The 27,860-nt window shown below is 44.9% G+C and overlaps 1 protein-coding gene and 1 long non-coding RNA gene across 7 annotated transcripts in view; both read left to right on the top strand.

Annotated features, from left to right (window-relative positions):
• The window catches only part of LOC108175891 (serine/threonine-protein kinase MARK2), a 657,969-nt gene that overhangs the window by 518,102 nt on the left and 112,007 nt on the right, over positions 1–27,860 (top strand). The window lies entirely within an intron of this gene.
• Positions 5,518–9,524, top strand: LOC127484645 (uncharacterized). Its single transcript, XR_007911771.2, has 2 exons — positions 5,518–7,869; positions 9,063–9,524. It is a non-coding gene; the product is annotated as an uncharacterized lncRNA (long non-coding RNA).

Below are 27,860 nucleotides of genomic sequence, written 5' to 3'. Positions count from 1 at the left end.
ATGCTGGTGCCCTGCTGTTTCTTGAAAACACCAGGTGCTCGCCTACCTTCAGGCCTTGCATTTGCTGTTCCCTCTGCCTCTCACAAATATCTGCATGACTCTGAGACGCTGTCTGTACAAAGGTAACTGTGTTGGTCACTTGCCTGCCTACTCCCAGTGCTGTCTTCTGCTCTATCTTGCAGGAGGCCTGACTTCCATGGGCCATGTTTCTCAGCCCCCCCTTGTCAGGAGCTTCCAGATGGAAAGAGAGCCATCGGGAGGGAATTTGGGCTAATGGAAGGGGCAAGCCAAAGCCTCTTCCTCCTCCCTCTCTCCCTCTCTCTCCTCTCTCTCTCTCTTTCTCTCTCTTTCTCTCAGTGTCTTTAGAGCAGGTGCACCTACTCCATGGCCCCAGGTTCAACTGACTGAGAACCATTCCCAGGCTGGTAGCACCTTCAGCCTGGGGGCAGAGCGGGTAACAACTTTCTCGTATGAGGAATCTGGGTTGCCTCATTATCTTGCTTAACTTCTCCATCCTTCCATCATCTGTGTAACAGTTTTTGTGTATTAAATTCCCTTTTTTTAAGTTAGCAAGATCCTCTAGAGGGCAGCACAAATCCCAGTCCCTGCCAAGGAGTTGGAATCCACTCCAAGGTGCAGGATTGATGTATAGAATTTATCCAAATTCCCCTCGCCAGGCTTGACTGCATGGGAGCAAGAATGAATAGACCTCTGCATGTCAACCACTGGCCTCACTAGAAGGAATTCAGTATGAAGAAGTCAGCCAGCCAGGGCCTCAAGTGCCATCCCCACCTCCAGGCTCAGGAGCAAAGCAACTTTGGAAAATGTTATTCTAACCTCTCAGCCTCAATTTCTGACTTTAAAGCAATAGCAATAATAATGATGGATTTGGGGGCAGGTATTGTGGCACTAAGCTGCTTGGGATGCCTGCATCCTGTATCAGAGCACCTGGGACTGAGTCCTTCCTCCACTTCCAGTCCAGCTTCCTGCCAATACCCCTGGAGGCAGTGGACGATGGCTTAAGTACTGGGGTCCCTGCCACACATGAGGGAGACCCTGTTGAGTTCTGAGTTCTTGGCTTTGACTTGGCCCAGCCCCAGTTGTTGTGGGCAGTTGTGGTAAAATAATAGGTTTTTAAAAACACATAGTTATTTTGAGGATTAAATGAGACACTTCTTAAAAGTTTGTGGGCCGGCGCCGCGGCTCACTAGGCTAATCCTCCGCCTAGCGGCGCCGGCACACCGGGTTCTAGTCCCGGTTGGGGCGCCGGATTCTGTCCTGGTTGCCCCTCTTCCAGGCCAGCTCTCTGCTGTGGCCAGGGAGTGCAGTGGAGGATGGCCCAGGTGCTTGGGCCCTGCACCCCATGGGAGACCAGGAAAAGCACCTGGCTCCTGGCTCCTGCCATCGGATCAGCGCGGTGCGCCGGCCGCAGCGTGCTGGCCGCGGCGGCCATTGGAGGGTGAACCAACGGCAAAGGAAGACCTTTCTCTCTGTCTCTCTCTCTCACTGTCCACTCTGCCTGTCAAAAAAAAAAAAAAAGTTTGTGGAAAATAGAATTAAGTTTGTGTGGGTACAAAAATGTTTGAAATTCTTACATATGTTGGGACTTCAAGAAGTTGATGCGGGGTTGGTATCTGGTGCATTGGTTAAGACACTACTTGGGATATCTTCATCCCATGGTTTGTGTCTCAGCTCTGCTTCCAATCCAGCTTCCTGCTAATGCACATTCCGGGAGGCAGCAGGTGATGGCTCAAACACCTGGGTCCCTGATACCCACCCAGAATGAATTCTAGGCTCTTGGTGTTGTCCTGGTCATCTCAGCTGGACCCTTAGGTCCCTTCTGATGGCCCAGGATAGCTGCTCCCTGCCAGTGCCATTGGGGTCTTAAATTTACCATTGCTACTCTTGGGGATTCCTTTGTACCCTCAACTCCCTCACCAGCTGGTATGGCCTCCATCTCACATCCATGTGTTTCATCTTTTTAAAAGATTTAGTTATTTATTCTGAAAGAGTTACAGAGCGAGAGCAAGAGCACTATCTCCCATCTGCTGGGTCATTCACCAATCGGTCGCAACAGCCAGCACTGGGCCAGGCCAAAGCCAGGAGCCAGGAGCTTCTTTTAGGTCTCCCACACGTGTGCAGGGACCCAAACACTTAGGCCATTACCTGCTGCTTTCCCAGGCACATTAGCAGGGAGCTGGATAGGAAGTGGGGCAGCTGGAACACGGACCGGTTCCCTTACGGGATTTTGCAGGCAGCGCCCTTACCTGCTAAGCCATAACGCCAGCCCCCTCACATCCCATGTGTTTCTATGGGACTGTACCAGCCTAAGACGCAACAGACTCACTGTAGATGTTGAATTCCTCTCAGACAGTGTTGCTGTTTGTATCTTGCTGGGTCATTTACTCACCTTTCACTATTTAACTGCAGTTAATTTTCACATAATTGTGATAATTAGCATTTTTATAATAAAAAGAGACTGATTTCTTTACCTTAATTGGAAAAAAAAGAATTTACACGTTTGAAAAGGAAGATTTTCTGTTCTGAACCTCTCAAGAGTTGTTATTATTTAGAAATTGTGTATTATTTTTCTTTCTAAGCCTCTTTTCATCTCCTCTCCTGCAATTCAACCCACGTAATTTCCATGAAGGAAGTGGAGTGGTATCATTTTACAACAAGAAAACAGTTAAGAGTAAGTCAAATTAGTTGCCAGATATTGGGACTAAAATTGAAGTTTCTTAATACTCCAGTCAAAGATTTTCATATTAAATCATTATCTTGTCATTATTTTATTCTTCAATTATTCCTTTCCTTTGTTTTCAGAAAAATTTAAAATATTAGTGCTACAGTTCAAATGTCTCCCCAAAAGTTCATGGTAACCCAACACTACTATGTTAAGGGTATTCTGAAGCGGGGCCTTTAGGAGGTGACTGGGATTAGATGGGGAAGCCCCACGAGTGCATAGCTGGCTCTGTAAGAAGAGGACGAGACTCCAGCTGGCACCCCTGCTCTGCCGGGTAAGTGGTGATACAGCAGGAAGGCCCTCCCTGAAACCAAGCACGTGGCAGTGGCATGCTCTTGGACTTCCCAGGCTGCAGAGCTATAAGCTAAATAAACTTCTTTTCTTTATAAATTAATCAGCCATAGCAGCATAAAACAAAGAGAGCTGATAATATGCCTTCCAGTCCCTTGACTCAGAAATGCCAAGAACACATGTTCGTATGCCCCTTATTCTTCATCTCAAATATTTCTGATTTTTTGCAACCATATTTTTCTGTCCCTACCATCAGGATGAGAAAGAAAATGCACCTGCCTTCTGTCTTTGTGGCTATTTAACCCTGTGATTTTCACTCCATTATCACCGTTAAGTCTTCGGGTCCTCTATCTAATTTCCACCTAGAAATGTTCATTATACTCAATGGTTAACTCTTCCAAATCAGCTGAAGAAAGAATTACCAGGCCTCATGGGCTGTGGGCTGTACATGCTACTAGGTCCAATCCTGATTAAAACCTCCTCGTCCTGAGCTTGGTCTGGGTCTACTGTCTCTGTTTCCCAGGAGCACACGGAATGAGAAACCACACCTTCTGGCCATCACCAGCTGACTCAATCAGCACAACTCTTCTTGCTTGACTCACTCACATAACCACAAGTACGCAAGTTAATCCCTGGGATGCTGAACAGTGTACTTAAACCTCCCTTCATGATTTGTCCTATTTATTACTGTGTCACAACTTTATTTTTTTTTCTTGGACAGGCAGAGTGGACAGTGAGAGAGAGAGAGAGAGAGAGAGAGAGGGGTCTTCCTTTTCCGTTGGTTCACCCTCCAATGGCTGCTGCAGCCGACGCACCACGCTGATCCGAAGCCAGGAGCCAGGTGCTTCTCCTGGTCTCCCATGGGGTGCAGGGCCCAAGCACTTGGGCCATCCTCCACTGCACTCCTGGGCCACAGCAGAGAGCTGGACTGGAAGAGGAGCAACAGAGACAGAATCCGGTGCCCCGACCAGGACTAGAACCCGGTGTGCCAGCGCCGCAGGTGGAGGATTAGCCTACTGAGGCGCAGCGCCGGCCACAACTTACTCTAAAACTTTAGGGGCTTAAAGCCACTGCCATTTGAGTCTACCCCATGATTTTGTGTGTCAGGCAATTCTGACCTGATAACCTGGAGGCTTCACTGATTCCTCTGAACTTTGGCAGGGATGGACAGAAAGCTGACCTTTGCTAGGACCATCAGTTGGCTTCTCCAGGGAACTTGTCTTAGGGTAGCTGGGTGTTGAGGGCAGGGCTTGCCGGGAGAGTGTTCTGAGAAGGTGGAAGCATCCAGTCTCTTGAGAGCTGGGATCAGAAAGGAGCACAACATCTTTTTTGCCATTTCCTATTGGTCAAGCAGTTACCTCAGCAGCCTATGTGGTACAGACTGTGTGGCCACCTGCAACCTATCACAAACTTTATTCATCCAGCACTCGTAGAGCATGCAGTATGGAGCAGGCTCTGTGTAAGACTCGGAGTATGGAGGAAAGTTAACACACTAAGAAGTTCACTGGCTGGAGCAGAAGCAAAAATGTTTTATTGTTCTTATTCACAATCTTCTAGAGATTCTCTAAAACAACACATTAATGAAGCCCAGAATAACTTTTAGGAAAGTAATGTAAATGAAAAAGAGAAAAAAATATTCACTGTCTAATGATCTCCATTTGCTCGTAATTCAAATGTCTATTTGAGTCACAACACCTGGCACACAACTGAACTGTGATGTGGAGCTGAAGCTTGAAGTGTTACAGGGAATAAGTGGCAGTGATGACTTCTTTAGGGAATGGAACTTGTGCATGCGAAGAAGAAATTGTAGTCATGCTTAGTGATTGTGGGACATATTCCAAATGACTTCAGTTCACGTCCGCAAGGCAAGCGGCTAGGCCACTTATCACTCATGGCAACTCTGTCAGTCACAAATCAGAGAAGCCTCACTCCTGTAACACAGTGTTAGGATCATAAAGGAAAGACAGAGCATTCATATTCACCTTCCAGGGAGAAAAAGGAAAAATGTTGTTTCTAGTTTGGCAGCCTTCCAGCCAGGGCGTTGCCTTACCCTCCAGCAGAGCTGCTAGGCATGAAGCTGCTTAGCTTAACACACGGTGTGTAATGGTTGTTTAACATTTGAGATTTTGGCCGGTGCCGCAGCTCACTAGGCTAATCCTCCGCCTTACGGCGCTGGCACACCGGGTTCTAGTCCCGGTTGGGGCGCCGGATTCTGTCCCGGTTGCCCCTCTTCCAGGCCAGCTCTCTGCTGTGGCCAGGGAGTGCAGTGGAGGATGGCCCAACTGCTTGGGCCCTGCACCCCATGGGAGACCAGGAGAAGCACCTGGCTCCTGCCTTCGGATCAACGTGGTGCACTGGCCGCGGCGGCCATTGGAGGGTGAACCAACGGCAAAGGAAGATCTTTCTCTCTCTCTCTCTCTCTCTCTCTCTCTCTCTCACTGTCCACTCTGCCTGGCAAAAGAAAAAAAGAAAAAAAAAACATTTGAGATTTCTAGCAAGAGTCTCACAGAATATGGTCATACTGTGGTAGGCTACCGTGCTCATGAAGCAAAAATGTGGTAAAGAGATTTTGGCTGTGGAGAAACTGGGTTTGCTTCTGCCTTGTAGGGAGGTTTTCCAAAGGTCATGGTCATTAAAATCACTGACCCGCAGTCCTTTTCCTGAATGCCTTGTTCTCCTGGGTCTCTGGGCTTTACCCATGTTGCTCTGTCTGCCTGTGTCTTAGCCTTTCATCATGATAACAAATACCCAAGAGAAGCAATTTATGAAAGAGGAAAGTAATTCTTTATTTTAATTTTTAATTAGTTTTTAACAAATTCAGTGTGATTTGAGAAGTTATTTTTTTTTCATGGAGTCAAAACAGGAGGTTCACAGTCCAAGACTGGGTGACCTCTTTGGTCTGATGTCTGCTGCAGACAGCAGGAAGAGGAGCAAGTGCAGAGGAAGGATCATACGGTGAGCCAGGAAGCAGAGCAACTGGGCTGGCTCTGGTTTGTATAACCAACCCTTTCAGGAGACAACCCCTGATGACCTAAGGGTCTCCCGGTAGGCCCACTCCCTAAAAAGCATAATTGGATCAAGCCCCCACCCTCTCCTAAAAGCAGCACCCTTGGGCCACACCTTTAACATACTGGGCCCTTGTAGGACACCAAAACTAATGTCCAAACGGTAGCACTCTCCTGGAACACCTGGGCCACTCTGGAAAAGGGAAAGGAACACACAGAAGGACGTGGGGACTGGAGGAGTGGCCTTAGGACATCCATAGTTGGAAAGTACATGTTGTTCCCAGCAGTGATGCCAATAACAAACACTGTTGTTTAGAGAAGAGAGAGAATGATGATGACTCAGATGGTAAGAAAAGCCTCATGTAAGGTATGTGAGCTTTGGGTAAACAGAGATGTCAAAGACATGGCTGTGATTCCAGCCAGTGTTTTTGAGCACCTCCATTATGGTAGTCATTGCCTGGAAATGAGCCCACCATGGGAGCAACACACATTAAGGAGACCTTGAAGAGACTGACCAAGTACTATGTTTGGAGAATATTAGGAGATAATATTAGGAACACAGAAACAGGGAAATTAGAAGTCTTGAGTCCTTTTCTGAAGCCTTTAAGGCCAGTATTTCTTTTTCTAGAAATAGAAATTTCTTTGTTTGCTTCAAAGAACCCTCGATAAATTTCTTTCCAAAAGAAGAATCTATGTCACAGAAAATAAACAAAAGCCCAGCACCTGCATGCTACATACATCTCTGTTGTCATCATTGTTCGACATCATTTATAGCCAGAATCAAATGCCTAGTAGTTCTTGGCACCTGTCCCTGCATTCTTTGACTTTCCATTCTTATATATTTCTTGGTTTAGGTTTGATTTGAACCATGCATTGCACAAATGACCTTTAAAGTATTATTACAATTGTATGGGTGAGCAATTAGGAAATGAGGCCTAAACAATTTCTAGTGTTGTATTTTTTTTAAAGATTTGTTAATTACTTGAAAGGCAGGGTTAGAGAGAGAGAGAGAGAGAGAGAGATCATCCATTTATCGGTTCACCTCCCAAGTGACAACAATAGCCAAGACATGGCCACACCAAAGCCAGCAGCCTGGAACTCCATCCAGGTCTCTAATGTGGGTGGCTAGGATCTAAGCACTTGGGCTATCTTCTACTACTTTCTCAGGTGCACTAGCAGGGAGCTGGATTGGAAGCAGATCAGTCAGGACTTGAACTGGCATCCATATATGATGCTGGTGTCACAGGCAGCATCTTAATGCACTGTGCCACAATGCTGGCCCCTCGTGTTGTATTTTCCTAAATCACATTATTAAATTATTCAGCGTACTCTAAGGAGATGAGGCTAGGAGAAGGAAGAATTTGTAACATGTGTGGATCAGTCTCCAGAAGATGGAAGATAATGACAATCTCTTGTCTTCTTTCCATTCCTCAGTATCCCTGTTCTGTCATGTAAGGCCCACCTCAAATTCAGCTTCCTCTGTGCTATTTACTCTAACCTTTCCAACCTTAGCTGATAATTTCCCTCCCTGATCTCCTCTTCTATGTATATCATTATTTCGTTCTCTCAACTGTTGTTAGAAACTAGTAAGCATTTGAGGACAAGAAGTAAGTTCTATACATCTTTTCTATTACTTAGGGTACTGCTAATACATAACAACCAATACTTATTGAGTATGTAACTGTGCCCAAGGCTTTGTGTGCTCTTCTTTATCTAGTTCTCATGATCATCCTTTGAGAAATTGTGCTATTATCACCCCCACATTACAACAAGGAAACTGACAATCAAGGTTCTCTGCAAGTGATTGGGGAATACCAGATTTGAATCCAGGTATTTTAATTCCAGAGTCCATAGACACTACTGCTTAGAAGAATAAAAATAGCATTTGTTGAATACGTATTGCATCCATGGATTATTCCCTGTATTTTTCACACATATCTCTATTATCGTCCCTATTTTAATGAAGAGGAAATTGAAAGGTAGTGAGGTTTGATAGCTTTGTCAAAATAATATAGTTAATAGGGCCTAGAACATGAATTGGGTCCAGTTAAGACTGTCTAGAACTCATGGAAACTGAAGATGAAGTACACAGAGTCCTTTGCTTAATGTAGGGATATTTTCCCTGTATCCACAATCTTGTTTCTAGGATTCTCTTCAACCGTTTATTCTATGATAGTTTTCCAATGCCTTAATGACCCGAGGCTAGTCTTAGTATCTGCCTTAAAACACGATCTTCTGAGCTAGGGCAAACATCTCAACTGGGACATGATCTGGCCACGTCCAGATCTGCTCTCCTGACTGAAATCATCAGGTCCTGAAGCCGGATCACTGCCACCCACTTTCCCGTGGCTTTCAGTCCCTGGCAATGCTCACCAGTTCAGTGTTCTGCTCCAGTCCTTGAAGTGACAGTGTTAGGATTCCCATCTCCATAGTGAGTGGGGTTATTAGTTAGGAATGTAACTGGTGATGGCTTCAACAAAAAGGAGGTTATAACTCTCACACAGCAGCAGTCTCTTGGCATTGGTTTAGTGGTATCTCAGATTCACCTGGCCTTTTCCAGTTGGTTACATGGTTGCAGGCAAGGTAAGAAGGGGAAAAGGGCTGTGCCAGTTCTGTGCCTTTCACAGAAAAGAAGAACAAGTTTTCCCCAAAGCATCTCCAGCAAATCTCCCCCTCTCTCCCATTGGCTCCAGGGAGTCACATGGCTCCCACTACACATAGCTCTCTTCCTACAAGAGAAGCTAAGAATTCATGGACTAGGACTGCTGGGCTAGCTTAGTCCTTACCCAGCACATCGCCCATGGCTGGGCCCATGCTGCCCAGGACAGCAAAGAACAGGACAGCGAAGAAGGAAGAAAGCGGTGCTGGCTGCTGGCGTGAACACCTAACGGTGCCTGCGTGGTGGAGCCGGAAGCTCCCCTGCAGCTCTGCAGCTAACAGCCCAATTTGCTTGGGGATGAAGTCAGTCTTTGGGCAGCAACAAATGCATCTCACCACAGCCTCCCTCCCTCTCCTCATTCCAGATTTCCACTAGAACTGAAGTCCATTCATGAAGAGAAGCCATCCGTTCACCTGCTTTCTCCAAGTCTCCATCTCTGGATCACACAGCCAGCTGTAACTTGCCGCAGTCTGAATGGCTCCCTGATCTTGACACCCAAGAATGACTGTAATTGGAGCCAACATTGTGGCATAGCGAGTAAAGCTGCTGCTTGTGATGCCAGCATCACATATGGGTGCTGGTTCAAGTCCCTGCTGCTCCACTTCTGATCCAGCTCCCTGCCAATGCTCTGGGAAAAGCAGCAGAGGGCAGCCTAAGTGCTAGGGCCCCTGCACCCACATGGGACACCCAGAAGCAGCTCCTGGCTCCTGGCTTTGGCTTGTGACTGGGGAGTAAACCAGTGGATGGAAGATTTCTCTCTCTGTGTCTCTCCCTCATTCTCTGAAACTCTTTCAAATAAATAAATCTAAAAACATTCCCTTCTATATTTCAGTATCATTCTTCTTGATTTTGGACTTGGGACTGGATTGGGTTGTGGTCCTGAATGATTTAGCTCAAGTTCTCTTCCAGCTGGGAACTCAGCATGTCTTGAAGCATAGCCCACAGCTTATGACACATAATACATTACAAAGTAAATTCCTGTTGAATTGCCTTGAATATTTAAATTCCTGGGGTGTCAACTGCTATTACTGACCTCAATGGCCATTATCAGAAATGCCATTAAAGAAGTATCTCCTTCAGTAAAGATTTGTAGCAAGTTAACTTCTCTGTATTAGGAACTATGGTCAAAGATAAATGAAGTTCTATTTTTTAAAAAAGAAACTATTGGGATTTTCATACATTGAATAATGAACCACAGCAACAAACAGGCAGTGACAAAGGAAGATAAATCTGATGTTGGGTTGGTCTGCTGCTCTCTGTTCAGTCTCTACCGAATATTGATGACTGAGGGTTCAGATAAAAGAACTGAGAGGAGAACATTTTTAGAATAACAAGGGAATAAATATGCTAACATCGTGTCTGAATCTTGGTATCTATATCCAAGAAACATCCTCATCTGAAGAGTATCAATATATGCTTTCTTTTACTCAGATAATATGAATCATTTGAAGATTTATTTCTTTGAAAGGGAGAATGATAGAGAAGAAGAGAGGGAGAGAAAGGGAGAGACCCATGTTCCCTCTGGTTCACTCCCCAGCTGGCTGCATCAGCCAGGGTTGGGCCAGGCTGAAACTAGGAGCCAGGAACTCAAGTACACAACCCATCGTTTGTTGCTTCCCAGGTGCGTTAGGAGGGAGCTGGATCGGAAACATAGCAGCTGGGGCTCAAAGTGGCACTATGGTGAGAGATGCAGGCATCCCAAGAGACGGCTTATCCTGCTGTGCCCCAACACCTGCCCTGATACTGAGAAGTGATTAACCTGCCAGGAATCAGAGCTAAGAATGTTTGGGTCTAAGAACCATATTCTTCTAGAGTCCTCATGTGTGTACATCCCTGCAATTTGGCGAACTTTTTATATTCCATTTTCTTCTGTAACTGACATATTGTCTATATCTTATTAAAAGCCATTTTTTTTTCAAAAGATACGATTTTGGGTGGGAAGCAGGAATAGCCCAGAGGGGGTTGAAGTTCATCAGTTCATAGTATGTAAATTTTTGTGATCTCCCTTTGTGCAAAAGGTAGCATAGTAGAATAACTAGGAGTAGATAAGTGCGTAGACGGTATGTGTCTTTCATACTGTCGCGACCAGGCACTTATCTTGGTCTGAGAGAATCTGAACAGCAATTATGTCAAGGTTGAGCTCCACGGCAAGAGGCTTCACTGCAGTCTCTGACGGGTTGCTCGTTGCAGGGAACCTCATACACAGTGGGCCTGGGCGTGCATATGTCAGGAGGGAGACTTGGCTATGAAGGTTCAGAAATCCGACTTATTTTGTTATTGCTCTGCAAGCCTCTTAATCTCTTTAGATAGGACCATCATGTTCCTCCACGAGAAATCCACAAGAAATTGAAGCAACTGAATACATACTTCATTGAGAACTCTGAGCACTGAGCCCTGCCCAGACATGCCGCCTCTGACTGATCAGCAGTGACTCCCAGCACTGTGCTGAAAGCCTGCTGAGATTTCATCCGGACTCAGCGGGAGAGGAGCTGAGCTTCATTAATGACTTCTGTCAGGAGCAGAGGGGCCGGTGCGCAGTGGGATCCGCGGATCTATGCACCACTCATTCTCCAGACAGATACCAGCCCAGAGGGCTTATTAAGCCACGGATTGCTGTGGGTTTTTTAAAAAATTATTTATTAGGGGCTGGCACTGTGGCATAGCGGCTAAAGCTGTCGCCTGAGTGAAGGCATTGCAGATGAGAGCTGGTTCAAGTCCTGGCTGCTCCATTTCCGATCCAGCTCTCTGCTATGGTCTGGGAAAGCAGTCCTTGGGCCTCTGCACCCACGTGGGAGACCCGGAGGAACCCCCTAGATCCTGGCTTCAGTTGGCTCAGCTCCGGCTGTTGCAGCCATCTGGGGATTAAACCAGCGGACAGAAGACCTTTTTCTCTCTCTTTGCCTCTGCCTCTCTGTAACTCTTCAAATAAATAAATAAATTTTTAAAAAATTAATTACTGGCCGGCGCCTCAGCTCACCAGGATAATCCTCCGCCTTGCGGCGCCGGCACACTGGGTTCTAGTCCCGGTCGGGGCGCCGGATTCTATCCCAGTTGCCCCTCTTCCAGGCCAGCTCTCTGCTGTGGCCAGGGAGTGCAGTGGAGGATGGCCCAAGTCCTTGGGCCCTGCACCCCATGGGAGACCAGGATAAGTACCTGGCTGCTGCCATCGGATCAGCGCGGTGCGCCAGCTGCAGCGCGCTGGCCGCGGTGGCCATTGGAAGGTGAACCAACGGCAAAGGAAGATCTTTCTCTCTGTCTCTCTCTCACTGTCCACTCTGCCTGTCAAAAAATAATAATAATTACTAATTTTGTATGTATTAGAGACAGAGCTTACATCTACTGGCCTACCCCTCAAATGCCTGCAACAGCCAAGACAAGACCAGGGAACTAATAAACTCAGGTCTCCCATGTGGGTAAAGGGGACCCAGCTACTTGAACCATCACCACAGCCTCCCAGGGTTTGCATTAGCAGGAAACTGGAATCAGGAATGGAGCTGGGACTCAAAGCCGGGCACGTTGACATGGAATATAGGCATCCCAACTGGCATCAGAACTGCCAGGCCAAATGCTTGGCCCAGATTCCTGTGTTGTAAAAAGTCTAAAGTGGGTCTAGGAATTTCTATGTCCAACAAGTTCCTAGTTGAGGCTGATGCTGCTGACCCAGGGATCTTACTTTGAGAGCCACTGCTATAAGTTATGGCTGAAATAATTTTAATGAGGACATTAAAAAAAACAGTCTTAAACAATTGTTTCTAATTGTTCTAATCATAGAGAACCTTGATACGTCACTCACAGATCTTCTGATTTTAATTAACAAACGCCTCCATGGCGTCCCTTGGAAGAGTCAGTTGCCCTTTGCACACCCTGCAGAAACTGATGAGCTGGCTCAGTTGTCTGATATTGATCATTTGCAATTGAAGGGGATATTGGTGGAAAATAACAGTTTGGAGTTTAGTTAGTTCATGCAGAATTATCCTCTCAGTGCTAATTAGAAGCTCTCCTGGTTCAGGGATCATGCAATTAGAATAGAACAAGACATCTGTCCTCCTTTTCCTGGGCCTAAAGAATGACATCCTGCTCATCTAACAGGTACTAACTGTAGTTAATAATCAAGTATGTGGCAAGCAGATTGAGTCTGGCATATATTTTCACATTTAATATGTTACCTCATTGAATGCTCACATCAATCCATTTCCCAGATAGGAAAACAGAGGCTCAGAGAAGGTACATAACATCCCTAAGGTCACAAAATTGTAAGACCAGGAAGTTGACCTCCAGGGTTTATCTGCTTAACCCCTGCAAGCGGCTGCAGCTGCAGGCCAAATCAAACCAAACGAAGTGTTGGTTTGGAGAGGAGAGGACAAGGGCTCGGCCCAGTTTCATAACACTTGAGTCAGACATTGGGTGTTCAAAGAAGATTTCTTCTTACTTTGATTCTAGAAATTCTATTTTAATGCAACCTTGGTTCATCTGGATCTCCGTTGTCCTTATCCAGCAAGGCCACCCCAATGACACGTACGGGATGCATTTCCAAAAAAGCTCCGTATGCGTCATGTCGTTGTCAATCACATCTCCTTGAAACATGCCAAGGGAATTGGTTATTTAAAGGAATCTATTGGCAAATGCTCTTCTTGGAAAATGAAAATTCTCCTTGTAATTAAAATAATCACCCCATGTTCTGTTTTACAAGTCTGATTATATTTTAACACCAGATTTTTTCCCTTGGCAGGTGGGAGGTGTTTGGTTTGAGTGGGAAGAGTATAGCCCAGAGCCAAAGCCAGAAGCCCATTTGCCTTTTTTTCTCCTCCTCCTCCTCCTCCTCCTCCTCCTCCTCCTCCAGTCTGAGGGGCATGATGGACTCTGCACCAAGAATGGACGAGGTTGCACTGAATGGGGTTTCTCCGCCTGGGCAGTTGTGCCCCACCACCAGGAGTCCCCGTGGTCCCCACTGCAGCCTCACGAGCACATGGAAGCAGCGCAGCAGCACGCTCAGGGCCAGCAGCTCTCGTCTCACGGTGAAGATCAAGGAAACGAGAGAAGAAGGCCATCGGAGGTCAAAGGGTGCCTTCCTGATTTTTCACATATTCCTCCAAGGGTGAATTATCAGAAAGCTCACTTGAATTTTCTCACAGATAACCCTAATCTTAAGAATCTGGGGGTCTTTTCACGAATGTGAGTTTCTTAACTGATTTACGGTACCATGTTGGATCAGGGAACCTCCACGGCTATGAAGAGGAAAGGGGTGGGAAGACACAGATCTAGATGAAAGATTCTGCTTATGGGATAATTGCTCTGCTGCACCAGCGTCTTGATGCACCTTCAAATATTGTTATTTAAATTATCTTCAAAAGGCTGGAGAATTCTCCTTTATACCTGAGTTATATAAAGATAATGCTTCTCAAATTTCTGTTAAAATATATCTCAGAGTGGAAGAGTTGAGCTACACTCTTCCTCTATCCCTAACACCCTCCTGATATCTGTGGGTCATGGAAGGAAACGACTTAGAATCTTCTGTTTTACCCAAAACATTCACATGGATTTTGCACCCCTGCTCTGGGCCCCCAGATATGAGTTACCCTTGCACGGTTAAGATGGGCACAGGTCAGTCTTCCACCTGCTGAGCCGTCAGAACAACTCTGGGTCATCTAGTTTGGGCTTTGAGGTCACATGTGGGACTGAATGTTTAGAGGTCATAGGTCTGTCACATTTTACTGGGAGCAGTGTAACTAATCAGACTGGATTGCCATCTATATTTCAGATCTTTCCTCAAATATTAAAGTCCACAACAAAATCAGTTTAAGTTTTCCTGACTGGGACCGGTATGCTCCACTTCCAATCCAGCTCCCTGCTAATGCACCTGGGAAAGCAGTGAAAGATGACCCAGGTGTTTGGGTTCCTGCCACCCAAGTGGGAGACCCCTAAGAAGCTCCTGGCTCTTGGTTTTGGCCTGGCCCAGCACTGGCCATTGTGGCCATATGAGGAGTGAACCAGCAGATGGAAGATCTCTTTCTCTGTGTCTCTCCCTCTCTCTCTCTTTACTCTGACTTTCAACTAAATAAATAAATCTTTTTTAAAAAATGTTTTCCCAATTATCATAAGAGCAGGGGGAGAGGTAATGTGTAACTTTAACTGATGGAAGGATTAACAAAAGTATGGACATCTTAAAGGCGGGGGAACAGTGGAAGAATACAGTATGCAATGACTACATTCTTTTAAAAATTTAATTAATTAATTTATTTATTTTCACCTACTTGAAAGGCAGAGAGAGAAAGAGGGAGATCTTCCATCAGCTGATTCACACTTGACATGGAAGCCAGATGCCATGTCATTACCAGCTGAGCCCAGCACCAACCACCAGGTCTAGAAGATGCCACCTTGCAAGTGAATTTTTCAGTCCAGCCAAGTCTTTGACTGAAACCCCACAAGAGATATGCAGCCAAGATTCCTGACTACAGAAACTGAAATAATAAATTTTTAAAAAATGTTTATTTATTTGCTTGAAAGAGGGAGAGAGAGAGAGGGAGGGAGGGAGGGAGGGAGGGAAGCAGAGAGGGAGGGAGAGGGAAAGACAGAGAGGGAGAGGGAGAGAGAGAGGGAGAGGGAGAAGGAGAAATCTTTCATCTTCTGATTCATTTTCCAAATGCCTACAAACAGCCAGGGCTGTGCCAGGCCAAAGCCAGGAGGCAGCAACTCCATCCTGGTCTCCCAAGTACTTGGGCCATTCTCTGCTGCTTCCCAGATGGCTTAATACAAAGCTGGATGGGAGCTGGAGCAGCCGAGACTCAGAGCAGCACTCTCGGATTGCTGGCATTGCAAGGGGAAGCTTAACTCCCTGCATCACAAGGCCGTCTCTAAGATAACCAATGTTTATCGTCATTTTCAGGAATCACCTTCTGAGGCAATTTGTTACACACTACTTGAACGCACACACACTTAACATTACCCACTGAATAAGCCTAAAACAACATCCCACACAGTCCCAATGGACTCTGCTAGGACTTAGATTTGGCCTTCAAATATGATTCCCCTCTAAAGGAAGCCAGGGCTTCTTGATGAAGTGATGTAGGGTAGGAAATGTGCAACATGAACCGGGAACTTGTTATTATTCTGCATTCTGGATAATCCCCTGAAAAAGATTCAGAGACCAATGTGAAGTGGCACCCGTTAGCCCATCATCAAATGATTTGAGATTCAATAACGATAATAACTGCAGTGTGCTGAAATGCTATCAAATATGTTTAAATCCATGAGTCCTTAATGGCATTTAAAAAGTAGGGTGGATGTTTGGGACACCTGCATTCCATATTGTGGAGAGCCTGGTTTGAGTCGTGGCTGCTGCATTTCTGATCCAGCTTCCTGCTAATGCGTATCCTGGGAGGCAGTAGATAACGGCTCAGGTTTGAGTCCCTGCCATCCACACAGGAGATCCAGATGGAGTTTCAACCTCCTGGCTTTAACCTGGGCCAGCACTGGCTGTTGTGGGCATTTGGAGAGGAAACAAGCATATAGAAAACCCCTGTCTTCCGCCGCCTTTCAAGTAAAGTGAAAATAAATAAGTAAAAATTCAAAATATACAATTGGTCACATTTAGAGATGAACTAATTTATTATCTTGAAAACTAGTAAGAAGTGGGAAAGAATTGAGCAATTCCTGGACTTTTTTTTTTTTAATCCAAATTATACCACCAGATTGGTAGAGGAAGGGGAATAGCTCTTTATAAACTATTCCAGCGAATACATGAAACAGAAATGATGGAACTAAAATATCATTTTGTCATCCCTAATGAATTAAGGGATCTAGGCATTATCACAGCTTCAAACATCATCAGAGACAAGCAGGCATCGTGTCCTCCTGATCAAAGAACAGAACGGCACCGAGTCTTGCCAATAAGGTCAACGTGAAGTCCAACAAAGCCTCCAGATCCAGCTGCCACCATGCAGGAAATGGTGTCGAGCTGCAGCATGAGAAAGCAATCGGCAGAGTCCAGGCTGTGGGGAACCACACAGCTGAACAACCTGGAGGCCTGAACACATAAAATGCAGAGAAAGGAAGAGGTTGGAGGGGAAACCTCCATGTGAAGAGATTTAAATGACATATCCAATTGTTTAAATGGGCAAAAGTAAGCTACAGTGCTTAGGGGCACATGCTTTGGTCATCAAACAACAAAGAAACACAAGGAAGTGATTACTATAAAATGACGGTTCTCAGACTTTAGACACGCACCAGAGTCACCTGGAGGATTTCTTAAAACACAGACTGCTAGGCTTTGCCCAAAGAGTTGCTGACTTACAGGTCTGTGATGAGGGCCAAGCATTTGCATTTTGAAATGAAATTTCTGGTCCAGAGACTACACTATGAGAACCACTGCTATAAAATCAGGATAATGGCTTCTTGGGTTGTGAGGACGAAGGAGGAGGGAGGGGTCTGTAATTGGAACAGGATACATGGAAGAACTCTTGGACTGCTGACCAAGTTTTGTTTTTTGACTTTGGTCTTGGTTGTAAAAATGTTAGTCATATAGTAATTCATTAGGCTACATGTTTTTCATGTGTTTTTTAAAAATTTGATTTATTTAAAAATAATAACGTGGGCCAGCATTGTGGCGTAGAGGGTAAAGGTGCTGCCTGCAATGCTGGCATCCTGTGTGGGCATTGGTTTGTGTCCCGGCTGCTCCATTTCCAATTCAGTTCCCTGCTAATGGTCTGGGAAAAGTGGAAGATGGGCCAAATTCTCCCACATGGGATAACCTGGAAAAAATTTCTAGCCCCTGACTTTGGCCTGGCCCAGCCCTGGCCATGTGGCCATCTAGGGAGTGAATCAGCAGCTGGAACCTCTTTCTGTCTCTGCCTCTTCTCTCTGCAACTCTTTCAAATAAATAATCTTTAAAAAAGAAAGGGGCCCTCCCTTCCTCCCTTCTCTCCTTTTAAAAAAATTAAGGTTGGGGCTGGTGTTGTGGTGTAGTGGGTAAAGCCTCCACCTGCAGCGCTGGCATCCCATATAGGCACCAGTTTGAGTCCCAGCTGTTCTACTTCTGGTCCAGCTCTCTGTTATGGCCTGGGAAAGCAGTGGGAAATGGCCCGAGTGCTTGGGCCCTTGCACCCACGTGGAAGACCTGGAAGAAGCTCCTGGCTCCTGGCTTTATCCTGGCCCAACCCCAGCCGTTGCAGCCATTTGGAGAGTAAATCAGTGGATGAAAGATCTCTCTCTCTCTCTCTCTCTCTCTCTCTCTCTCTTTCTCTCTGTCTCTTCCTCTCTCTTTGTAACTCTCACTTTCAAACAAATAAATAAATTGTTTTTAAAAGCTAAGGCTAGGGACTAGGTATTAGCTAGTTTGGTGGTTACAGTGCCCACAGCCTACCTCGAAGTGCCTGGGTTTCATTCCCAGCGTTGGCTCCTGACTCCAGCTTCCTGCTGGTGCAGTTGCTGGGAGGCAGCAGTGATTCCAGTGACGGCGCGTCTGCCACCCCTGTAGGAGAGCTGCACTGTGCTCTGGCTTTTGGCTCTGGTCCTGACTCAGTCCTGGTTGTTGTGGGCATTTGAGGGGTGAACCACTAAAGGGGAGTGTACACACACTCTCTCTGGCTCTCAAAGTTTCTAAAAAGTCAAGAAAATTTAAAAGTGAAATTCTGTAAGATTAAACAAATATAGACTTTAAATTTTGCAGTCCAGTTGACTTTCTCATATCTCTAAACCAGGAAGCAGGTGTAACACATCTCTCTCCATATCACACGTGCAGTCTAGAGCCTAGCTCTGAACTTAATGTGGTCCATCACGCACCCTGCTGCAGAAATAAGCTACATCTCTGAGAGTGGGACAATCTCACTTGTGAGAGATTTGACAACTTGCTTGTAACTGGTTATTCTTATTCATGTTTATCACCAATATTTCTGATGCACCAATGGAAGTAAAGCCCTGTGCTCAGCACAAAATGGAAGTTTGAACAAAACAAAAATAGATCCAAGTTTAGGTTTAGCTTTCCTGAGGAGAAGCAGATTTTTTTAAAAGTCACAAATAAAGCTATACAAAATTAGAAATGTTGATACAGTTTTAGTTTGTCTCTACACTTCATCTGATTTTTTAAAAACATTAAAAGAGTATCAATTTAGAAATCACATTTATAACTCAAGTCCAAAAATATTCTTAACATATTTTTGGCAAAATAAAGTTTTAGCAGAGCTTTTGTGGTAACATCTTTACAGTAACTATCTTATTTTTATTTTATCTAGCTTCTTTCTTAGCACCATCAAGTATTTATTCAGTGTTTTCTCCTTTGTACAATACTGTGAGTACTAAGGGCTTTACAATAGTTATCTAGTTAAAGTACATAATCCAGGCATATAGCCATTTGGCTAGGGCAAGCACATAATATTAAATGCTAGTCTTCCTATCGCTTGGCTCTTTCCTGCTTCAGTGTCAGTACACCAGTCATAATGCTCAACTTCTCCTTCTCTTTTTCTTTCTTCCTGTTGAATTTGATGTCTCAAAGACAACGCGGACACTGTGAAATTGTGTAGGCTCCTCCAGAACTCTGGTATTTCTGAGAGGTGACCAGAATAAGTAGTTTAAGTTTAGAAAGAAGAGTCATGGTTCTTCAATCATTCCTTCAATGAATATATTCTTGGGGCCAGCGCTGTGCCGTAGCAGGTAGAGCTGTTGCCTGCAGTGCCAGCATCCCATATGAGCTCCAGTTCAAATCCCAGCTGCTCCACTTCCATTCCAGCTCCCTGCTAATGTTCCTGGGAAAGCAGTGAAACACAGCCCAAGTCCTTGGGCCCCTGCACCCGCGTGGGAGATCCGGAAGAAGCTCCTGGCTCAGCCTCAGCCATTGCGGCCACTTGCAGATTGAGCCAGCAGATAGAACGTGTCTCTCTCTCTCTCTCTTTATCTCTCTCTCTAACTCTGCCTTTCAAATAAATAAATAAATCATTAAATCCTTTATGGCTTTAAATCCTTTATGGTTTAAAAAACTTTTTTTTTTTTTTTTTTGAAATGCAGGGGTTGGGGAGGAGAGAGAAAGGGCACTCCCGTTCATTGGTTCACTCCTCAAATACCCACAAAAGGCTGGAGCTGAACTTGGCCAAAGCCCAGAGAAAGGAATTCAATCCAGATCTCCTATGTGAGTGGCAGGAACCCAATTTCTTGAGCCATCACTACCATCTCCTAGGGTCTGCGTTAACAGGAAGCTGGGGCCAGGATCTGGAGCAAAGAATTGAACCCAGGCACTCTGATGTAAGATGCAGATGTCTTAACCACTAGGCTAAACTCTCATCATATTATTTAGGATTTTAAGCAATTTTTTGAATCATACCTTTGAATATAAGATGAAAGCCATACACTTGTCCCCCAAAAGATGCCCAATGCCCCTACAAAACTTTATGACAGTTCTAGGCTGTTTGCCAACATGCACAGATATCCTATTGCATTCAAGGAACAAGTAGAGAATATTTGGTTTCATTAAACCTGACCACAGTGAGTGTTGGGAACAGAAAGATGGAAACAAATAGTCCTCATTTTCAAGGAGCTTTCATCTCAGTGAAGAAAACATTAGACCAAAATATTTTTATTGCAGTAAGATAATGTTTTAATTGAGCTATGTATAGGCCAAAGCTTTTTGGTAAATACAACTATCATTTTTATGAGTATACCTTTTTCGAAATAAAATGCCTTAGAGCTTTTCATAAACTATATTATCCAGATGGAACACAAGGGGAAAAGAGAGTGTTGAGCTTGCCAACTATGACTCAGCAAGTCAGTGACATGTCTAGAAATAGAAATGAAAAATGAAAAAAAAAGTTTTCAGCAGTCTACCTTGAACAAGCTATCTCCCCATTCGTTCAGCAGTGCAGTTGGAATACAGGCAAGTCTTGACACTGTAGGAGGAAGAAGCCAGTGAGTCAGCTCAGTGTAGAAACCAGGTTGGAAGAGAGTCCCCCTGTGAGGAAAAGTACAGAGAGACTCGGACTCCAAGCCTTAGTCACTTCCTCCCAGGCCAGGCTTTGTGCAGCTGCCCGTCCTGTCACCTGTGGTTTGTTTGATCTGTGATATAGAATCTGTCACTTCTCATTTCTTAGAACAGCTCTTGCTTCCTGCAGGTAGAGGTCGAAGGTCAGGAGGGTCCCAGCCGGTATAGTCTGTCTCACAGTCTTCAGGGGAAATTTGACTCGCAAGCTTGGGAGTCCCGAGGGCCTCCTGATGCAAAACTCTCCCAAGGAAATGTGTTTTTGTCCCCCACACCGATGCTATGGCCTGGCTCAAAGACAGATGTGTAAGAAAGTAGGGTTGCAAAGTTGACTCAATCCTTTATGATGTGCAAAGTCATAAAATCACATAATCGTACTCATCAGAATGTGCTGGAGTTGTATCCTTAGTATTTTCCACTAAATTGTGGTTTCCTAAAAGGCAAATATGGCATTTATTCATTTCTGTCCTTAATACCTAACATATGACCTGGAGCACAGTAAATGACGGTACATTAATGAATGGGTGAATGTGGAATTATGGGAAGTCTACAAGATATCAGTTCTTGAAATGGGTAGGGGGTGGGAAATGAGCTGCAGAAACAAAAGACTCAAGCCAAGTTATTGAGGATTTTTTAAAATCAGACTAATGATTACTTTTAAAAATTCAAGAAGTCACCAAAAATGCAAGGAATAAAGTAATCCACCTCAGTTGCCTGAATCCAAAAATAACCACGATTAATGTTTCATTAATATCGTTGCAGACTTCTCTTAATATAGAAGGTAACAGATAATCTTAGGCATTAAACTGATCCATTCTAATTTTCTTCTTAATTGGTTCCCCAGGAACCTTGCACCGTCAGGGTTGAGTTATGGAGTTACAAGGTTTTTTTTTTTTTTTGTCTGGGTTCGGAAAGTATTGCCTGGAATAGGGAACATTGATTTCTGAGTTCTTTGACCCCTTGATTTCAAACAAGAAAATATTCATGAGTTGAGAGAGAACGAGAGAGACAATTCTCAGTCTCTATTATCTTTCCTGTAACACCAGAACTAAATCAGAAGGACTCTGGCCAGAGTTTCTTCCCTACGATAGCTTGGGCCTCCCTCCCCACCTGAGAATGCCCTGGGGCTGGCCACTCCAGGAAGTGCGTGTCAGAAGAGGACAAGCCGCGGATGAGGTGGGAAACCCCGCAGCCGACTCACTCTGGCCCCAGAAATTGTGCAAAAGGAGCGCTGAGACAGGTTCTGGTTTTCAGCTCCCTCAGACCCAGGTTGGGCACAGAGGATCAGAGCATCCAGAGAGCTAAGGAGGGGCCAAGACCTCAAGGGCTTTCCCACAGTACTGCAAGGAGATTCTCACCAGGACCCACCTGCTTTCCCCCACCTCCAATATGCTGCAGCAGTGCTGACAGGGCCCAGGTAGGTAGATAGTACAGCCTGAGACGATGCTCTTCACTCTCCCATGGCTTGTGAGTCACTTTTAGGGGACCCAGAAGCTCCTGTGTGTCTGAGAGCAGAGATACAGAGGAGTTGCTTCTATGGGTAGGCAGAAGGCTGAATGTGCGGATCTGCCAGTTCAGAGGTAGATGACCAGGACCGTAAGCTCTAGGGTCAAGTGTCTTGTGAGCCACCCACCAGCCAGGAAACAGCCTAGGGCAGCCAGTTCCCAGCAGAGATCAATGATGCTTGGAGGATTAAGCATAGACCTGAGGACTTTGTCCTCCCTCGACATTGACACCACCAGGATGTCACAAAACGAGGATCAGGGAGGAGAGGAAACCCAAGGGACAGAGAATGTACCTGAACTCCTTACTTCATTGCATTAATTCTAACAGACTGTAGTAAAATTTAGATCCCAACCCCCACTTCCTTGTGTTGCACCCACCACAGCAACTGTTCCCACAAAGCAAGAAGAGTGTTTTATTCTCTGTACCTGTTATACAGCAAAGTTCTAGCCAAGTTATGCAGATACAAATGTAGAAAGAGAAATGTAAAAAATGGTGTCAACAGGTGATCATATCGGTGGATGTAGGATTGAGTTGCACATAACAGAGACACTCTCATGGTTCAGGCAGACAGGGCGTTGGGCGCAAATCCAATCACGGAAGGGCTGGAGGAGGCTTCAGGCTTTGGCTCTTAGGAATGACGCCCAGAACAACTGGTGCTCCAGGCAGTATCTCCCCCACCACAGCAGGAATCTATCTGGAGAAGTAGAGGCTACTGTCCCAAGTTCAGGCTCCAGGATGATGCCACTTACGGTGGGCTGAAAATGGGCCTCCAAAGATAGGCGTGTCCTCAGGAGATATTCCTAGAACCTGGACTTGTGCAGAAGCTGTTTGCAGGTGTGACTGAAGTGGAGGCTCCTGAGTCAGGATTATCCCGGATTATCAGAGCGGGCCCTAAGAGCAATCATATGTATCCCTGTAAGACAAGTGAAGGAAGATGAAGGCAGAGGTCAGAGTGAGGTAGCCACAAAGCAAGGGATGGAAGGTGGAAGAGGTAAGGAACGGGTTTTCCCTAGAGCCTCTCTGTCTGGCCCTGCTGACACCTTGATTTCAGCCCAGTGATACTCAGTCTGGCCTCTATGGGAGTAAGGAAATACATTTCCATTTTTTCATTTTAAAAATTTATTTAATTTTTTGAGAGGCAAAAAATAGAGGGCAAGAGACAGAGAGTGCTCTCAACGTCCGGTTCACTCTGCAAATGCCTACAACAGCTGAAGCTGGGCTGGGCCTGAGCTGGGCCTGAAACTGGGAGTTAGCAAATCAATCCAGGTCTCTCATGTGGGTGGCAGGACCTGGGCCAGCAGGCAGCTGGAGTCAGGAGCGGGAGGTGGGACCCCAACACAGGTACTCCAATATGAGACACAGACATCTTACCTCACATTTCTACTGTTTTAAGCCACCACATGAGGGTACTGCAGAAAGTTTATGGGAAAATGGAGTTAAAAGATAAATTTATTTTGGTGCAAAAATTTTGAATACATAGGTTTTTTTTTTCCAAATAGACATTTCTGTGAACTTTTTGAAGACCCCTCTTAAATATGGATTTCAATCATTTTTTTGCCTCAAAATAAACTTATCTTTCAATCCTGTTTTCCCAGGAACTTTCTGAAGTGCCCTGCTGTGTGGTAGTATGTTTCAAAATGCACAGGAAATAGATCCCTCTGGTGTGATCTGGGCCCAAGGAGCTGCTTTTTCCGGGGTAGTTCCAGGAAACCAGGAGACAGGAAGTCCCACCAGAACTGTGGGCTCCAGAGCCGCACGGTGGCTGGCTGAGCTCCACCACAGGGGCCTCCTTTTTCATCTCCTTGCCTTCTTCCACTCAGCTCAGTTCAAGTCTCAGCTGGTGGGTGGCACCTGTGTCCTCTGGAATATGAGCTACGAGGGAATCTAGAGATACGATTGGATCATTCCAGCCCCCAGACAACAGGAGGACATAATAAACCCAGGTTGGAAGAGATGTTAAATTATCCACCATGTCCTACATACCATTCTAACAAACTATTAAACTTGATCCCTCTTAAAAGGAAACTAAAGTGAAAAACGGGGAAAATGCCAAACTTCGGATAATATATCCTGATAACTCAAAGATAGTATTCCCTTTAAAAATAAACCCTTACAATTAAGTAGAAAAGATTATTTAAAAAAAAAAAAAACACTTACAGGTAGGCCTTTGGTGTAGCAGTTAAGAATCCACTTGGGATACTGGCATCCTATATTGGAGTGCCTTGATTCAAGTCCCAACTCCATTTCCAATTCTAGCTTCCTGCTAATATACACCCTGAGAGGCAAGCAGATGATTGCTCAAGTACTTGGATCCCTGTCACCCATCAGGGAGACCCTGATTAAATCCCCAATTGAATTCTGAGCTTCTGACTTTTGCCTGGCCCAGCCCTGGTTGTTAGGGAGATGTAGGGTATAAACCAGGGCATAGAATATTTCTCCCTCTCTCTGTGTGCTTCTGTTTCTCTCTGTGTGTATATGTCTTCCTGCCTTTCAAATAAAAAGAGAGTAAATTAAAACATTTTCAAAATTTCAATAGGTTGGAGTGTTTTTAAACAACTATTTCAATTTTAGATAAGACATTTTGACTTCCTAATATACCTTCATAATTTGCTCCCAATTCCCTTCTTAAACTTACCCGACTTTGATAAATTCACTTCCATAGCATAAATCCCAATGATATGGATTCAATGGTAATTTCTGATTCCCTGATTCCCTGGATTTCATTTTTTTATATTTGTTTATTTTGAGTGATCTCCAAGTTGCCTGTGTTTCAACTTTATCAACATGATTCATTCAGTAAGGGCCCACAGTACAAGGCTACTTCAAAAAATTTAGGGACTTTAGCCCAGCAGTTAAGATGCCCAGGCCACACTGTGGATACTTGGGTTTGATTCCCAGTGCTGGCTCCTAATTCCAGCTTTCAGTTAATGCAGACTGTGACAGGCAGTGGTGACGGCTCAGTTAATTGAACTGGATTGAGTTCCTAGCTCCTGGCTTCAGGCCTGGCCCAGCTCTTGCTATTGTGGGCATTTAGGGAATATACCATGGATGGAAGTTCTCTATCAATACATCTGTTTCTCTCTCTCTCTCTCTAATAAATAAATAAATAAATACATACATAATTAATTAATGGAGCTGAAGATAAGTTTGTTTTTTAAAAAGCTTTTGGGAAATGTAATTACATGATGTTTATTTTGGTGCAAAAAAATGAAATCCATGTATTTTTTAAGATACACAGTTTCTATGAGCATTTTTAATAATTCTGATATGCCTGGGTTTCAACATTTTTTTACACCAAAATAAGCATCATTTAATTAGATTTTCCATGAACTTTTGGAGGCCCCTTTGTATAGTCCCCGGAGTCTTACTTGCTGAGACACTCTGCCTACCGCCTTTGTGCTGAAGAATAATTGGGGTAAAATTCTGCAGTTTTCCCCTCAGAACATGGTAGGCATCTTCCCACTGTCATCTAGCACTGAGCGTCGTGACAGCTTCCTTTACCCTACAATTTACCCACTCATTTCCTGGCTGCCTGGATTTTGTTCTAAGGCCTTTCTGAAGTGTCTGGCAAGACACTGTACTTTAATTTGATTGGTTGTACCCAGTGAAGCTTGTGTGCACATCGATCAGAGAGTTTTGGATTTTTTTTAATATTTGTTTTGATTCTGTTTTGGAGAGGGCACACTTAATCATTGGCAGGTTAAGCTGTGGACCAGTTCTTGCCATCTTTAGCTGAAACTCTCCAAGCACTAGTTTGGAAGCTTCGTGTTGGCAGCTGCCTTTGCTGGTCAGGTCCTGGAGCTCCTACTGGTCATCAATGTTGAAGACACACAAAGCCATAGTGTCCCCAGAGGCCGCTTCTCTCTGCTAGACAAGTACACTTCTATTGCATGACAGTTTGAGAAATGACCTTACATTCCTACTGTCTTCTCATTTCCAGCTAAGTGTTCCCAGGTCCTTTCTACGTATTCTCCAGCATGACTGAGCTTCTTGCATCACCATCCCTCTGTCTTTTTTTTTTTTTTTAAAGATTTATTTTATTTATTTGAAAGACGAGTTACAGAAGAGTTAGACAGAGAGGTCTTTCATCCACTGGTTCACTCCCCAGATGGCCGAAACGGCCGGAGCTGGACCGATCTGAAACCAGGAGCCAGGAGCTTCCTCTGGGTCCCTCAACAAGGGTGCAGGGGCCCAAGGACTTGGACCATCCTCTACCACTATCCCAGGCCATAGCAGAGAGCTGGATTGGAAGAGGAGCAGCCGGGGCTAGAACCAGGACCCTTATGGGATGCCGACGCTTCAGGCCAGGGCTTTAACCCGCTGCACCACAGCGCCGGCCCCCAACACCATCCCTCTTAAAATGTGATACCAGCACAGACCCCTGCAGCCAGGGTCTTACAAAAGCAGACCCAGCAGGCCAGGGCCTTCCCTTGTTTCAGACCTTCTACATCTAATACTATGGCCCAAGTTCATGCTAAAATTGCTGGCAGTCATATTCCACCATCTATTCAGCCTTTGTAATGGAAAGTGCCGACTTTTCCACCTGTGCTGTGGTTAGGACCTGTCTCTCCCATCCTGTATTAGTGTAGCTGTGTTTTCCCCCTATTGCTTGTGGTTTGTTTTGTTTTGGTTTTTTTTTTTTTTTTGAACTTGTGTTCTCTGTTCCATTTAAAGTCTACATTTTAAATTTTGGTCTCATGCTGGAGGGTAGCTCTTTTGGATAGTGATCTTATTAGCTGACGTATTACCTATCTCTGAATGCTTCATAAAAGAGTCACCGATGTCCTCATTTCTCCATTAGCAACATTTTTGGAGTCGATGAGATTTAAGTCCTAGTTCCCCTACTTGCTGGTTATGTGACACAGAACAAGCTAATTGCCCATTTTGAGCATTGGTTTTCTCATTTATAAGGTACTGATAAAAATAATACCTACTTTACAGTATTTTATATGAAGTGCTTAGCATTGTGTCTAACATGTGGTAAGGATAACTATTGTTACCATGCTAACTGTTAGCATTATTTACTGAAAGGCCAAAGGGAGCTAATGAGAAAAGAGCCTTTTTGCAGGCCACTAGAAATTTTGGCAGATTTGATTAACCTGTAACCGAAATCCCGCAGGGATGGGCTTAACAGTTTTGCATCATCTAGTGGCACCCTTCTAGAACCCTCACTTGGTTTGTAAGGTTACGGTGAGAGGCGTCTCCAAGTGTGTTGCTCAAATCCAGATGAATTCTGCTATAGTGTTTCATGACTAGCATATGGACAGGAAAACGAGGTTGGTCTGGAGACCCTGGCTTGCTGGTTTTTAGGGGTTCACTGCTTCCCTTTATAGGAGCTACTGAATGATTTATTCAGCAAATGTGCTCACCCTGGGGTTCAGCGCCACACCTCAGAGCATACCCCCAGCCACCAGGAAGAAGGAGAAGCAGGATGTAGGGGTCCTACCCTCCTGCCTTTATGACACTCAGAGCTGTTCTACTCTGCCCAATTTTCTATATTTGGGATCTGTAGATCGATTCTGATTGCACTTATTAAAAGGGCATCACAGGCCAAGCATCTGGCACAGCAGTTGATCTGTCACTGGGATTTCCATATACCATATAGGAGTCATGGGTTCAAGTCCTGGCTCTGATGTAGGCAGGCAGATAGGATAAAATTGATTAGATTTGTGAGCTGGAAGACCATGCCTTCACCAC

Source organism: Oryctolagus cuniculus, chromosome 20 (assembly GCF_964237555.1).
Source record: "Oryctolagus cuniculus chromosome 20, mOryCun1.1, whole genome shotgun sequence".
NCBI classification, from domain to species: Eukaryota; Metazoa; Chordata; class Mammalia; order Lagomorpha; family Leporidae; genus Oryctolagus; species Oryctolagus cuniculus.
The sequence above is the reverse complement of the archived record's forward strand: the minus strand, read 5'-3'. Positions and strand labels throughout refer to the sequence as shown.